Source organism: Schistocerca cancellata, chromosome 5, assembly GCF_023864275.1.
Source record: "Schistocerca cancellata isolate TAMUIC-IGC-003103 chromosome 5, iqSchCanc2.1, whole genome shotgun sequence".
Taxonomy (NCBI): domain Eukaryota; kingdom Metazoa; phylum Arthropoda; class Insecta; order Orthoptera; family Acrididae; genus Schistocerca; species Schistocerca cancellata.
This window is the reverse complement of record NC_064630.1, coordinates 766,629,066-766,646,305: the sequence shown is the minus strand read 5'-3', so window position 1 is coordinate 766,646,305 and position 17,240 is coordinate 766,629,066.

Below are 17,240 nucleotides of genomic sequence, written 5' to 3'. Positions count from 1 at the left end.
AGCAAACAGAACACAGCATGTTGTTATCAATGGAGAGACGTCTACAGACGTTAAAGTAACCTCTGGTGTGCCACAGGGGAGTGTTATGGGAGCATTGCTCTTCACAATATATATAAATGTCCTAGTAGATAGTGTCGGAAGTTCCATGCGGCTTTTCGCGGATGATGCTGTAGTATACAGAGAAGTTGCAGCATTAGAAAATTGTAGCGAAATGCAGGAAGATCTGCAGCGGATACGCACTTGGTGCAGGGAGTGGCAACTGACCCTTAACATAGACAAATGTAATGTATGGCGAATACATAGAAAGAAGGATCCTTTATATGATAGCGGAACAAACACTGGTGGCAGTTACTTCTGTAAAATATCTAGGAGTATGCGTGCGGAACGATTTGAAGTGGAATGATCCTAAAAAATTAATTGTTGGTAAGGCGGGTACCAGGTTGAGATTCATTGGGAGAGTCCTTAGAAAATGTAGTCCATCAACAAAGGAGGTGGCTTACAAAACACTCGTTCGACCTATACTTGAGTATTGCTCATCAGTGTGGGATCCGTACCAGATCGGGTTGACGGAAGAGATAGAGAAGATCCAAAGAAGAGCGGCGCGTTTCGTCACAGGGTTATTTGGTAACCGTGATAGCGTTGCGGAGACGTTTAGCAAACTCAAGTGGCAGACTCTGCAAGAGAGGCGCTCTGCATCGCGGTGTAGCTTGCTCGTCAGGTTTCGAGAGGGTGCGTTTCTGGATGAGGTATCGAATATATTGCTTCCCCCTACTTATACCTCCCGAGGAGATCACGAATGCAAAATTAAAGAGATTAGAGCGCGCACGGAGGCTTTCAGACAGTCGTTCTTCCCGCGAACCATACGCGACTGGAACAGAAAAGGGAGGTAATGACAGTGGCACGTAAAATGCCCTCCGCTCCGCCACAAACCGTTGGGTGGCTTGCGGAGTATAAATGTAGATGTAGATGTAGATCTTACATAGGCGTTACCACCGCAGCACCGTATTGTGCCTGGTTATCTCTGTATTTGAATATGCATGCCTGTACCAGTTTCTTTCGCGCTTCAGTGTAGTTTGCAGTTTGTCCTCTGAATATTTTTTGATAAAGGCTCTGATGTAGTTAATCAAAACACTGTCTTTTTTTATCCATGACATTATGCTGTTCCCGTGTACTGCAGATGAATTTCAACCGCCTACGTAAGGAGCGCCCACCCTGCCCCTCCCCCTTCGGGCATCAGCCAGTGAGGTGGGGGCAGAGTTTAACCGCTGAGGGCGCCCCAGCAGGCAAACACTAGGCCAGCCGCGGGCCGCGTCGCCTAATGCGAAACTAATTAGCCGCACATAGGCCGTCTCAATCTGGCGCCCATCCCGCCGGAATGAGGTTCCCAACTCCTTAATTAAAAGGCGGCGGGCCTGAGGCACAACACCTGCCGTCCCGTTGGCTCCTGACGGCCGTCTCCTGAGGCCGGCTCAGTGTTTGTGACGTCACGTTTCCCGGCATCCCAGGCATGAAGAGGGATTTAGTTCGGGTGGTGGACTTACTGACACTGAAGACCCAAAACAATATGACGCTGCCGGGCTCGAGGCTGAATGACGCCTGGTGGTGTAGGAGGCACGAGGAGGGAGATCCATATGCAGAGCAGAGGCAAATGGGAAATCTGTGAACGATAAAACTGTTTTAAACATCCACCGGAGGCTGTCAAGTTCGTTGTACACGATCGCCTTGACTGCATCATTTAGTGGTATAACATAGCGCTGCTGGACTGTTTTGGCCTGTGGCCATTTTCAGATGTAGCAGCTGTGTCAGTTGTGGTCTTCAGTCCTGAGACTAGTTTGATGCAGCTCTCCATGCTACTCTATCCTGTGCAAGCTTCTTCATCTCCCAGTAGCTACTGCAACCTACATCCTTCTGAATCTGCTTAGTGTACTCATCTCTTGGTCTCCCTCTACGAGTTTTACCCTCCACGCCGCCCTCCAATGCTAAATTGGCGATCCCTTGATGCCTCAGAACATGTCCTACCAACCTATCCCTTCTTCTAGTCAAATTATGCCACAAACGTTTCTTAAATTTTCTAATCTACCTGCCCCATTAAGGGATCTGACATTCCGCGCTCCGATCTGTATAACGCCAGTTTTCTTTCTCCTGATAACGACATCCTCTTGAGTAGTCCCCACCCGGAGATCCGAATAGGGGACTATTTTACCTCCGTAATGTTTTGCCCAAGAGGAGGCCATCATCATTTAACCATACAATAAAGCTGCATGCCTTCGGGAAAAATTACGGCTGTAGTTTCCCCTTGCTTTCAGCCATTCGCAGTACCAGCACAGCAAGGCCGTTTTGGTTAGTGTTACAAGGTCAGATCAGTCAATCATCCAGACTGTTGCCCCTGCAACTACTGAAAAGGCTGCTGCCCCTCTTCAGGAACCACACGTTTGTCTGGCCTCTCAATAGATACCCCTCTGTTGTGGTTGCACCTATGGTACGGTTATCTGTATCGCTGAGGCACGCAAGCCTCCCCACCAACGGCAAGGTCCACGGTTCATGGGGGTGGGTGATGTGTGTTATAAAAGACAGAGTGTATCTGAATTTCTGTTACATACTTTCTGACCCTGTAGTGGAGATCAAAATGGTTAAATCTAGCACAGAAACTCATATCCTGAAATATACTATTTTCCCACTGTGCAGCACTCGTTTTCCTCTGACTTCTCTGCTCGTCACCTGAGACCAGGTCTCGGTCTACACCGCTGACATCACAACAGATACAGTACCTCCATACAATGTTCCGGTATACACGGTCACTAAGCCATGGTCCTTCAGCATACACTGCAGCCATAGCCCGCATCAGTAGGTCTTCCTGGCATGCCATACGGGTCCCGTAAATAAAGGTAGTAAGCCGAGAGAACATGCAAGTCAAGAATATGGGCCACCACGACTTATCCAATGTTGCTCAAATCGCTGGTCCAGATGCTTCAGACTGCATGTGGAAAATGAAGTGGTGCACCATCGTGCTGGAACCACATGTCTTGATGCATATCCAGTGGTATATCTTCCAGGAGCCCATGCAGTACACCGTCAAGGATTAACAGATACGCAGCACCCATTAGATGTGATGGAAGACAGAATGGCCCAGTCACACGTCCATCAAAGAACCCTGCGCAAATGTTCAGACTCTGTCATTCCTGAAACCATCTTGGACACGCAGCACTGAGGAAATCGATGTATCTTTCCATGCTCTGCAGGCTTCAACTCTTGTGTAACTTGAGTCTTGTGCGCATGCGTGATCTTTTCAAAGTATTGCATGCCGTTAACTTGGTGACGAAATTCAGTTGTTGAGCGAATTTGAATTTTGTGTCATTTTGTGATACGACGGTTGGCAGCGGTGGCTTTTTCATGTTTCTTATCTGCGATCCTTCCCATTAGTAGCCCGATAGATTTTGTTATTGTTCATCATGGAGCAGTTGACAAATGATCAACGTATCCAAGTGATAAAGAGTTATTAAAAAAACAGTGATAGTTCCACGGCAACCATTCGTGAACTGCGTGTGACACAATACTGTTCCAATCTGCTCGGAAGTTGATCCGTAAGTTTGATACCGCGGGTTCTGTTTCAAACGTTAAGAAAACACAACGATCGCGTTCTGTTCGAAACACAAGAAAACGTGACAATGTGACAGTAAGCCCCAGAAAATCGGTTTGCCGACGAGCTCAACAACTACATTTTGTCACCAAGTTCACGGCATGCAGTACACTGAAAAGATCGCGCATGCGCACAAGACTGAAGTTACACAAAGTTGAAGCCTGCAGATAATGGAAAGAGACGTCGATTTCCTCAATGGGTCTTGGCTCGACAAGCGGAGAACAGGAAGTTCACAAGAAGAATAATTTTCTCAGATGAGGCGCACTTCCACGTCAGTGGGTACGTCAATAAGTAGAACTGCAGAATTTTGGGTAACGAAAACCCGCGAGTGACTGTGTCAGATAAAAAATGTCGTGTGGCTAAGGCCCCCCGTCGGGTAAACCGTTTGCCTGGTGCAGGTCTTTCGATTTGACGCCACTTGGGCGACCTGCCCGTCGATGGGGATGAAATGATGATGATTAGGACAACACAACACCCAGTCCCTGAGCGGACCAAATCTCCGACCCAGCCGGGAATCGAACCCGGGACCTTAGGAGTGACATTCCGTCACGCTGACCACTCAGCTACCGGGGCCGGACACTGTGTCAGATGAGATGCGTTCACAACGCACAAGTGTGTTGTGTGGGTTCTGAGCAGGAGGAGTAATCGGCCCGATGTGGATGTCTCGGAAGACGGCAGGATTTTTTTTCCGGCTCCTCCCCTGGCTAATACACTCCTGGAAATTGAAATAAGAACACCGTGAATTCATTGTCCCAGGAAGGGGAAACTTTATTGACACATTCCTGGGGTCAGATACATCACATGATCACACTGACAGAACCACAGGCACATAGACACAGGCAACAGAGCATGCACAATGTCGGCACTAGTACAGTGTATATCCACCTTTCGCAGCAATGCAGGCTGCTATTCTCCCATGGAGACGATCGTAGAGACGCTGGATGTAGTCCTGTGGAACGGCTTGCCATGCCATTTCCACATGGCGCCTCAGTTGGACCAGGGTTCGTGCTGGACGTGCAGACCGCGTGAGACGACGCTTCATCCAGTCCCAAACATGCTCAATGGGGGACAGATCCGGAGATCTTGCTGGCCAGGGTAGTTGACTTACACCTTCTAGAGCACGTTGGGTGGCACGGGATACATGCGGACGTGCATTGTCCTGTTGGAACAGCAAGTTCCCTTGCCGGTCTAGGAATGGTAGAACGATGGGTTCGATGACGGTTTGGATGTACCGTGCACTATTCAGTGTCACCTCGACGATCACCAGTGGTGTACGGCCAGTGTAGGAGATCGCTCCCCACACCATGATGGCGGGTGTTGGCCCTGTGTGCCTTGGTCTTATGCAGTCCTGATTGTGGCGCTCACCTGCACGGCGCCAAACACGCATACGACCATCATTGGCACCAAGGCAGAAGCGACTCTCATCGCTGAAGACGACACGTCTCCATTCGTCCCTCCATTCACGCCTGTCGCGACACCACTGGAGGCGGGCTGCACGATGTTGGGGCGTGAGCGGAAGACGGCCTAACGGTGTGCGGGACCGTAGCCCAGCTTCATGGAGACGGTTGCGAATGGTCCTCGCCGATACCCCAGGAGCAACAGTGTCCCTAATTTGCTGGGGAGTGGCGGTGCGGTCCCCTACGGCACTGCGTAGGATCCTACGGTCTTGGCGTGCATCCGTGCGTCGCTGCGGTCCGGTCCCAGGTCGACGGGCACGTGCACCTTCCGCCGACCACTGGCGACAACATCGATGTACTGTGGAGACCTCACGCCCCACGTGTTGAGCAATTCGGCGGTACGTCCACCCGGCCTCCCGCATGCCCACTATACGCCCTCGCTCAAAGTCCGTCAACTGCACATACGGTTCACGTCCACGCTGTCGCGGCATGCTACCAGTGTTAAAGACTGCGATGGAGCTCCATATGCCACGGTAAACTGGCTGACACTGACGGCGGCGGTGCACAAATGCTGCGCAGCTAGCGCCATTCGACGGCCAACACCGCGGTTCCTGGTGTGTCCGCTGTGCCGTGCGTGTGATCATTGCTTGTACAGCCCTCTCGCAGTGTCCGGAGCAAGTATGGTGGGTCTGACACACCGGTGTCAATGTGTTCTTTTTTCCATTTCCAGGAGTGTATTTAACAGGTGTCTAAACTAACATTAAGAAATGTGCTACTGTAGTCAGAACACGAAATGTAGAACAACAGTGGCGTGTTGGCTCTCCATCAGTAGGTTCGGTGTTGGATCAAACACCGCCAGTAGCATTTGGCCGGCAAGATGTGGACATCTAGCACGCACTCAGCCAGTTTCTATGTGCTGTACTCTTAAATCTATGTACAGTGTGATGCTGAGAACACTTCTACGTTTCATCAGTCATAAAGGGACAAAACTCTGTCTAGGGTTTGTCTTCACCACATACTAGTGTAGCGCAGGCACTGGTTACAGTCGTACACAGAGCACAGATGTAAGCTTATCATCGTCAAGAGACGGGAAGACAAGATAAATCATCGACATCAGAACATTAACATTCACATTTATGCTCCGCACGCGACGGCGTGGTGTGAGATGGACTACACGGTCTGTAGCATTCTCGTTACTGTACTGCACGACGGTGGCAGGTCATGAAATCGGCGAAAATATGACTGGTGAACAGGGCACTGGGCTGGTAGGTGGACGCTAGCTTCCAGCTAATTTATTCACTGATCGTGGACTGTTATTTCTCAGTGAGGGGCCGTTCTTAAGTTGCATTAACGCGTGAAACAGAGAATATTGAATATAAAGTTGCGTCTGTTATTAATGTATTGTTTTAGTAGTGCGGAAATGTCAGAGTAATTACGTAAATTCTGAAAAGCTTACTGCAAAAAGCTCCGATGAATGGTGTGGTAAGACGAGGCACCGCAGCGACTGTTTCCTGCCATATAACTACCTCGAAATGACAATTTACGATGAGGTAGCTTTAGACCTACAAAGAATTAAAATGGCAGATGTTTTGCTATCCACTATCTGTAACGACACGTTGTTTCGATCTGATTCCACGTTTTGACGATCTGTAATGATCTTCTTTGATGGTCTATAGTGTCTAGAGGGTGGCCGCGAAGTAGGGATGAATATTAAAGTGCTATTAAACATACAAAATTTATTATAAATATAATGTTTTTTTTTTTTTTACAAACACGTTCTCACATTTATGCACACGAAAATTGTATTCTCCATATGGCCACCCAAGGGCGCGCGGCATAGAGCAATGCGTTTATTGAAGTCCTCGATGACGCTTTCACAAACAATTGGTAGGATGCCATTAATAACCCTTTTAATTTCGTCCTTCAGTTGGTGGATTGTTTGTGTTTTGTTCACGTACACTTTTGATTTCATAGATCCCCTCAAAAGAAAAAAAGAAAGTCGCAAGGCGTAAGATCGCATGATCTCGCAGACAATTGCTGGTTGTCACGCAAAGACATAATTTTTTGAAGAAACTTTACATTCAGCAGAGAATTCGTTTCACTGGATGTGTGACATGTCGCACCATCTTGTTGAAACCAAAAATCGTCATTTTCATCAATAATAGGGAAAAACCAATCAGGTACATGTTTCGGTAACGGTCGCCGTTCACAGCGATTATTTAAAGCGACAAATTTTTTAGTTGACATAGAAGTTTCTGAAGACGCATTTTCCAATGGAATTACCGAATTTTCGAGATGCAGGCAACTTTTTGTCGCATTGAATTTAGTTGAATACATTGCGGGAGCAAAATGTTAAGTTTGCATTATAATTTCATCTGCGCCAAATCTGTATTCTGTCGGAATCCTCTAACACGAGATAATTTGCGTGGAGTTATGGCGAATGATGTACTCGAGAGTGAAAATTTCAGCATGGCCCGTTTGGTTTCATCGAGACAAACAAAGGACTGCCTTCATAATTAACCTACTTATTTCTAACATTTTTCTATTTATTTCTGACATAATAGAAAATATACCTGTTAATCGAGGAGAGGGAGGATATCTGTTTGGAAGTATTGCAACAGTTATAATCCAGACATGAGAGGGACTTCTTTTGTGAGTTCCTGAGATGAACTTCTTTTTGGTCTCGGTTACTAATAACAGCCTTTTTATTGATAATCAAAACTTACTTACTGTCATTACTCTCGCCGCTATTACAGATGGTTATGGTGACTCAGTCACTGCCGTCATTTCATGACGTGATCGTTTCCTATAACGACTGCTTTTTTCACCCATGCTGTTTCCAAGACGCGCTTTGGTTAATGACGGCTTCCTTCCAACTTTCAGAAGTGACTAAAAATAACCGCTACGTCGCTGATTGCCCCGACTAATCTTTAAATTGAGTTCATGTCATATCTGCTGAGTTGGAATGGCAGTGACAAGTCTGCATCCTAATGACTGTGTGACCATACGTTTCTATCAGCTCGTCGATTTCGTTTGTGTGAAGCGTAGTTTATTGAGATATATTAGATCCATACGCTGTACCTTTCTTAAGCTAACAGTCAACTCAACGTTTCGAGACTAAATCCAATCATTTCCTTCTTTCGCTTTGCCATGGTAAGGTAATACTGGTTACCAGGCATTATTACAAAACTGCGACTACTACGAGAATAACGACAACTGTGCTTTGTTTCCGAGCGCTAATACTGAGTGCGACAACACCATTCTCACCTGGCGGCAAGTGGCGTTGCATAAGCTTCATATTTCATCAGGTTACCCTCCATTCAGAGGCCGTTGCACGCAGCGACTGTTATTTTGACTTGTAAATAATAGATTTCAGCTATCAGTCGTCCTTTAGAATTTTTATTGGCAGATCTAGATTTCAGCTAGAAACTAGCCACTCTCAATGCACTATCATTTTTGGTCAATGCATTGAGAATGGCTAGTTTCTAGCTGAAATCTAGATCTTCCAATAAAAATTCTAAAGGACGACTGATAGCTGAAATCTGTTATTTACAAGCTTTATAATTATTGTAGGCTTAAACCTAAATGTTTAAGTCTGACACGTCTGACTCATCAAAAAGATAAGGATTAGTCTGAGTAGCGACTCTGAGATTCCGGCTTTTTAGATAAGATCACGGAACTGACACTTATATTTTGAATTATTGCCGGTCGAACTGATACTTCGTAAGTACTGCAGTGATAAGTGTCGCTGAGTAATTCACTGTTATAAATAAGTTTCCACTATGGATTCTTTTATTGATTTTACAAGTTATATTACTCTGGAATGCATTCCTCATCACTATGCTCACAATGAGAGGTTGAACCTGTACCATGAAATATTTCTCAAGATGTATTATAATTGACCGATTCAACAAGTGCTAACGTGTCAGAGAAGCCTAACCAAGATCTGTTGTAGTGATGGTGTTCATAAGATATCCGTTGTGTCTTTTATAGTTTCTAATAGCCAGCAAGTAGAAGGAAAATGACTGCAGTGGTTTGAACTACGCACGCAAGCGTCTCTGCCAAAAAAATCAAATAAAATGATATGGTGTAGTTGGCGTCTTGTAAATAACAAAATGATGTTTGGATGCATAATTAAGAAAAATTGCCGGCCGATGTGGCCGAGTGGTTCTAGGCGCCACAGTCTGGAACCGCGCGACCACTACGGTCGCAGGTTCGAATCCTGCCTCGGGCATTGATGTGTGTGATGTCCTTAGGTTAGTTAGGTTTAAGTAGTTCTGAGTTCTAGGGGACTGATGACCTCAGTAGTTAAGTCCCATAGTGCTCGGAACCATTTGAACCATTTAAGAACAATTATTTATGATGTAAGCATGTAACAAGTAAACCATTTTTGTGGACTGGCCTCGAAGCAGCGATCCTCTGGCCAAGAGAGAGACGTCGAACTTAACCATTGAATAACGTTCGACGAACTAGCTTCTGACTTTGTTCACTATAACAGCACACACAACAAAGTGATGAAGAAAAATATTAATCCTGCGACTGTAGAAGTAAAAGTAGACATACACTCAGTGTGTAACGAACGATCTCACAATAGAGCAAGCCACCTGCAAGCCGGTAGTGTTGTACTGGTAGGGTGAAGATCTGCCAACAGCGAGTGTTTGCTGCCGCTGGACAGTAGTTCCCGTGAGGTTGGCTGAATGTGTGCGCTGTCCTGTGCTTGGGCCTCGCCCTATTACTTGCTTCGTAGCTGCCGGCGCCAAAATAATTCTGAACAGACTACAGTGTGCCACCGTCTCTCGCACCACTCCCAAGATTAAAACACAGCTCCCATAATTCACTGCCGACAAAGTCAATTTCCCTCTGGCTGTGCCGCGACGGAAAGTGGTCGGGCGTCCCTGTGGTGTCACCGCCAGACACCACACTTGCTAGGTGGTAGCTTTAAATCGGCCGCGGTCCATTAGTACAAGTCGGACCCGCGTGTCGCCACTGTCAGTACTTGCAGACCTAGCGCCACCACATGGCAGGTCTAGAAAGACGGACTAGCACTCGCCCCAGTTTATGACGACTTTGCTAGCGACTACACTGACGAAGCCTTTCTCTCATTTGCCGAGAGACAGTTAGAATAGCCTTCAGCTAAGTCCATGACTATGACCTAGCAAGGCGTCATTTGCCTTACAGTGATTGTAATTAACCGTATCTGGAGATAGTCTCATTCGTATAGTCAAGAGCGATGTACCACAAGGATGCATTAAAGTTGAGGATTAACTTAGATACGTACTTTTCTTATTAGCATTCAATTACTTATCCTGTTCCAGAATTCACGCCCGTCTGCGTTAGTTAGCGTGCATTTCGGCCTCCTCTATCTACAAGGTGTTGGCACATTTGCCAACACATCAGTCCCACCACAGGCTGGAGGGTGCTCACTCTGCCCCTGACCCCTGCCGCTGCACAGTGTCTAGAGCGGCAGTTGTTTGCAGCAGCTCGGGGCGTAGTGCTTCTGCTTGCTGTGACTTACGCTCTGTGCCAAGCAACATCTAGTCAAACTCATTGCCCTTTCGAAAATTTTCATGTATTCATTCTTTCTTTCTTTTGCTACTGCCTTTATCCCGCATCGTGCGCAGGGTCGGCAGGGTTAAGTACAGATTTGGCATGGTTAATTTTTTGGGGCGGCCGGATACCCTTCCTGCCGCCACCTTATACCCCCGGGACGGAATGCGTGTACCCCAGCTGTCTGCATCTAGTGTAAATCGTGAAATAGTGTGAATGTGTGTCAAATGTCTGCGAGTCGTGTAACTCAGGCGGGACGTGAGGACCAGCCCAGTAGTCAGCTAGTAGGATGTGGAAAACCGCCTAAAAACCACACCCTGGCTGGCTGGTACACCGGCCGTCGTCGTTAATCCGCCGGGTGGATTCAATCCGGGGCGGCGCGCCTACCCGAGTACAGGAAGCAGCCCGTTAGCGCTCTCGTCTATCCTGGCGGGTCCGAAAATTTTCATGTATGTTTGACATCAAATGAGCTTCTCTCCTCACATGACATTGTGAAAGCCACGGATCGAGGCAGTTCGGTATAATCAGTGTATCTCGACATCCGAAAAGTATTTGAGTCAGTACAATAGCTACATCTACTATCGAAAATACGATCTTATAAGGTATCAAGAGAAATTGGTGACTGGACGGAGAAGGATTTCTTGAATGCAGCAGGGTATCTTGCGTAGAGCGTCGACAGGTGTATAAGTAACATCAGGTGTGCCCCAGGGAAGTTCCTTCGCTCTTCGTATTGTGTATTAATGACTTTGAGAACACTATCAATAGCAATCTCAGATTTTCGCAGGTGATTCTGTTATCTATAATGAAGTACTGCCAGAGAAAAGCTCCGGATATTGATGAGATTTAAAAGTGGTGTTGAAATTTACTACTTGCTTTAAATGTTCATCAGTATAAAAATGTGCAGTTCACAAAACGAAATATTATATTATAGTATGATTAAAATAGCAGTGAGTCTCAACCTAGGATTAAACAGCCAATCGGCTGAACAAAAACGGAACGTAAATTCACCTAGGTTTCGACGCCTACTAGGGGTCTTTCATCAGTATGAGATGTTGCTAAAGCATAAAATTACATTGCTAAAAAGCTATAGTCAGAATGTGAAGCAGCTACACTCATATCAAAAGTAAAACATTGCGTTCTAGCCTTTGCCAAGTGTACCCACCTGGGAATAACATCAGGTTGTTTTACTTTTGATATAAGTGTAGCTGCTCCAGATTCTGACTATCACTTTTTAGCAATATAATTTTATGATTTAGCAACATCTCATTCTAATGAAGACACCCCAAGTAGGGTCGAAACCTAGGTCAATGTACGTGCCGTTTATGTGCAACTGGTTGGTTGTTTAAACCTAGATTGAAACTAGTATACGGTAGCTGAATAGCAGCCATGTTCAAAACTGCAATATCAATTAGTCTCAACAGGAATTTGTCAATTGGTACAAATAATAAGATGTAACAGTTTGTAGGCACTTGAGATGACACGTCACATAAGCTCACTTGTAGGTAAAGTGTGTCGCAGACTTCGGCCAGTTACCAGAATAACAGGAAAATGCAATCAGTCTACAAAGGGAATTGCTTCCAAAACATTCATGTGACCCAGCCTACAATAGTGCTCAAGTGAGTGGAGCGCGTACCAGATAGACTAATGGGAGATATTGAATGTGTACGAGAAAAGACGTCACGAATGGTCACATGGGAGAATGTCACACAGATGGCGAAGAAACGGAACTGATAGATACTTGAAGGTACGTGCAAAATATTCAGTGAAAGCTAACTTACAAACTTTCAAGAATCAACTTTAAGTGATGAATTTGCGAATACATCAAAACTAATCACAACACACTGAACAGTTGAATGTCTCGTGTGCTCGTGTGGGTGCGCGAGTCGACCCATGTGCTATGCTTGGAGCTTACAGGCAACAGCAGTCAACAGTACAGCGTACCGACGCTATTACGCTGCTGAAATCCACTTAAACGGCTAGTGAGCACCAACCAGAGCCAGAGATAACGCCGTTCCCCCGCCAGCCAAGAGCAGATTGTTCAGAATGTAACTTCACACGGCCCTCAACTCGCTGCCCACGAAAGCTGTACATAGAGTAGGTTCTGTTGCCAGCGTAACGGGCGATAATTGCTGCTAAATCCATGACAAAGCGGGAGAAAGCATGCGTAACTTTCCTCCTTTTCCATACAAGATGCACATTTCCTAAGACGAAGTGTACTAATTGCTGTGTCTAGACAAGACAGTCTAGACACAAGGCGAGGAAGCCGAAAGGGCACGCGCTTAATTCACGCAGGCTTGCTTAGGTCTGAAACAGGATACGTAATGAATGCTATAAATAAAAGTACGTAGCTGCTGGAATACTTAACTTTAATCCATCATTTGTATACAGCATACTTGATGATACAAGTGAGACTCTCTCTAGAAATGGTTAATGGCGCCTTGCTAGGTCGTAGCCATGGACTTAGCTGAAGGCTATTCTAACTATCTCTCGGCTAATGAGAGAAAGGCTTCGTCAGTGTAGTCGCTAGCAAAGTCGTCCGTACAACTGGGGCAAGTCCTAGTACGTCTCTCTAGACCTGCCGTGTGGTGGCGCTCGGTCTGCAATTACTGACAGTTTCGACACGCGGGTCCGACATGTACTAATGGACCGCGGCCGATTTAAAGCTACCACCTAGCAAGTGTGGTGTCTGGCGGTGACACCACACTAATAGCAGAAGCAAATTTTTAGAATGAACTAATTCACTCACGAGGGCAGAAAAGGAGAAATAGTGCTCTCAGCAATTCCCTGGAGGACGTAGGGCGGCCCTGGAGTACACTGAACCCCAGGATGCAGGTGCTAGCACAGATTTCAGTAGCCGCATACCTGGTCGTTTTCAGGGTTATGCGAACTGTCTATTCTCCCCAAAACTAATGAGATCCAGCGGTGGTATTTCTGCCGACAACAGACTCATAAGGACGCTTCCGGCGGCCAACCACCCGCCATGGTGGGTGCAAGGCTTCTTTTTCAGAAATGCTGCTCAAACCCACTGGAAAGCGGGAAATAGGCACAGAAAATGAAATATCAAATAGTGATATGCGAAAGTAACATCACAACATGTAGAGGCGTTTCAGTAATCAAGTCCTAATAAATTATTGGGGAAAGTGTCCCCGGCCACGCGTTTCACAGTGATTTTCAGTGTATGAATGTAGTTGGCGGGCCAGTGTGGCCGAGCGGTGCTAGGAGCTTCAGTCCGGAACCGCGCGACCGCTACGGTCGCAGGTTCGAATCCTGCCTCGGGCATGGATGTGTGTGATGTCCTTAGGTTAGTTAGGTTTAAGTAGTTCTAAGTTCTAGGGGAGTGATGACCTTAGAAGTTAAGTCCCATAGTGTTCAGATCAAGTGGACCATTTTTATGAATGCAGTTGCAGATGCTTGCATTGCGAGGCGCTTTCGAATTAGAAAAAGGTTTCATGAATAGACAAGTAGTTATAATGTTGAATTTGGCATAACTATTGATGTAAGCAATCAAATATAGGCCACGTTTGTACAGTGGATCTCCTACATTCTACTCCGCACTCGGAGAAACAAAGCATTTTCATAATGAATAAAAAAAATGTCTACAAAATCACATAAGGAAAGACGCGTTTTCGTAAAAGCAAATGCTTCAAAATGGTTCAAATGGCTCTGAGCACTACGGGACTTAATATCTAAGGTCATCAGTCCCCTAGAACTTAGAACTACTTAAACCTAACTAACCTAAGGACATCACACACATCCATGCCCGAGGCAGGATTCGAACCTGCGACCGTAGCGGCCGCGCGGTTGCAGACTGAAGCGTCTAGAACAGCTCGGCCACCCTGGCCGGCTAAAACCAAATCATTGAAGCAATGTGTGTGCGGGTTTTTTTCCCGCTACAAGACGTACCTCAAAAATCACAGTCGACCCTTCGAAATTTTTGGCTTCTCATTTCGCAAGTCAAGTGCACGTCAATGCTACAGTATTCTCAGTATTGCAATGGCTGTCGACAGGAAAGTACAGGCGAGCGGCTCTCTGCTGGAGGAGGGTGTAAGTGACTGTGACAGATATTTTGTTGTTTATTTCCTGTCATAAACGAGCGTAGACCAGAGCGCCTCCGGAGGGCAAATGGCAGGCGGCGGTTGTCGAGTCTCAGATCCAAGAGGACTGGTTCAGATGCACCTATACAAGCAACTCTCAAGGAGATGAACAGTAGCGTGCTACTTCGCCAATTCTGTCTCCACGGCTGAGTAGAGGAATCGTCGGCGAGGCAGAACGGCATGCCGGGGGCTCGGGTTCGATTTGCGACTGGGTCGGAGGTTTTCTCATCTCTGAGATTGGGTGTTGTCTTCATCACCATTTCACCCTCATCAACACGCAACTCGCCGAAGTGGCGACCAATGTTCCCGATGGGAGGCCCTAGCTACACGCACATTTAGTTTCACCTCTGGATTGTGGTGGTCGGTTGCTGTGTTGTCAGCATGGAAGGGCAGCAGCACGACAGCTGATAGGTAGGATCTGGCATCCCAGACGAGCAGAAGATGGCAGAAGTGCCCAGTCTGATGAACGCGGCGGGTGGCAGCGGAACATCACGACACCTCACGTCGTGCCTTGGTCGGAGCACTGGCTTTCAAGAGCCTGTTCAGTCAGGCACCAGTTGGCTAATTGAGACCAAATGGTGGTGGTGGCTGTGTCGTCAGTGTGACGTTTACCATTACGAGCTGCACCCACAGTTTGTTCGGATGGCCCAGGGGTTTAGACACTGCTGTTTGGAGCTGACCATGCAGAAGAAGTCGTGCCGCTGCGTTCCTATGTCCCGTGAAAGCTTCCCAAAGGAAGATCTAGTCCGCAGGGACAGTCGTAGGATCGTGTGCAATAGTGGCTGAGAGGTCATCGACTGCAGCAGTCAGCGGCGAATGACACCTAGTTGCGGCTCTGGGTACCTCGCTAGACTTGTGTCGCTGCAGTATGTTTGTCAGGAATATAAGCGCTAAAAAAACTAGTGATGAAGCAGAGTCAACGATGTTTGCTTTGCTCCAAGATACATGTCAGTGAAAGTGATAGTTCTACATTGCTATATCCACCGCAGATAGGAATTGCAGTGACAGTTGATTCAGAAGTATTACGTTGACCGTGCTAGAGGGAAAAACCCCATTAAACGTTAAGTGGAAAACAAGTAGATAAAAGGATAAATGAGGAAGTAAACTTATTGGAAACACATACTTGAAGAAAGTAAAGGCTGGTGGAAAATCGGCTCCAGCATCCGAGAACTGTTATCTGGGCCCTGGAAGGAGCGGTAGGAAGAAAAAGTAGTTGTGATAGACAAGTTGTAGAGTATGCAAAACTGGCTTCATATCATTCTCGATGTGAAGATTAGCAGCAGGTAAGAAAACAACGTCAAATCAGTTGAAACACAGGTTGCTTGAAAAAAAAAATGAAAAAAGACAGAAAGTGAAAGTTAGTTGATGACGTACAGTTACTAACCGCCTCACTTGACGCCATTGTTCTGTGTTAAATCCTAAACATATCCTCAGTGTCTGATATGGTTCCTTCATCTGACACTGATGATGATGTGTCCTTCAGCTGCCCCATTAGTACTATTCTAGAAAAGTAGGCTACTGCAGGCATTTGATTTATCTTCTCCCTTCCAGAGCGCAAACACGATATTAAAACTGCACATGCTATATGCATAGTCAACACATATACTTGAGAGTAAACCGCTCTCTCGTAACAATGTCAAGGGGTAGGGGGTTTCTCAGAACGGGGGCCAGGGGGCCATATGTCAACCCCCAGAGGTCATTAATCAATTAACAAAAAAATGGTTCAAATGGCTCTGAGCACTATGGGACTTAACATCTATGGTCATCAGTCCCCTAGAACTTAGAACTACTTAAACCTAACTAACCTAAGGACAGCACACAACACCCAGCCATCACGAGGCAGAGAAAATCCCTGACCCCGCCAGGAATCGAACCCGGGAACCCGGGCGTGGGAAGCGAGAACGCTACCGCACGACCACGAGATGGGGGCAATCAATTAACAGAATGATAAGTTAAGGGGAGGGGGAAGGGATCATAAACCAATCAAGTCTGCCCCTGAACGTGTGTAACCCACACCAACAAATTGTCGCCAGCATTGCCTTCAGGAGATTGTCCACAGATGGCATGAAAGTTTTGGCTACATTTTTTACATGTATCAGCCTTGCTGGTTTCTTTTAAGCAGATACAACAGATACCAGTACAAGGACGATTTTCGGTAACCACAGAAATGGAAGCTCTTCAATAACGATGCCTTCATTATTGTTTTGGTTTCCTCTTTCATGGATTGCACCCTCATCTTCGTCTTCTGCAGGGAGCTGTGCCTCTTGCATTGACTCCTCTCGTCTTTCTTTCTGCTGTTGTGTTGTTTGCGTGCTCTCTGTTATTTTTTCCAGCTTTTCCTCTTGTAAAATGTCTGCACTGCAGCAGGACAGAGCTTCGTATGGTGACCTGTTATTCCGAGAGTGAAAAACTGTTTTTAATAATTTGGACAAACTGCAGTTCGTCACTTCAGCAGCTAGCTTTTTCATCTTGCATCCAATCTGATTTGCCCTAAAAAGTTCTCCTACCTTTGTGAGTGGCACAGCTTACAACGGACGATCTTCAAGGGGGTCCTGCACTGCTTTA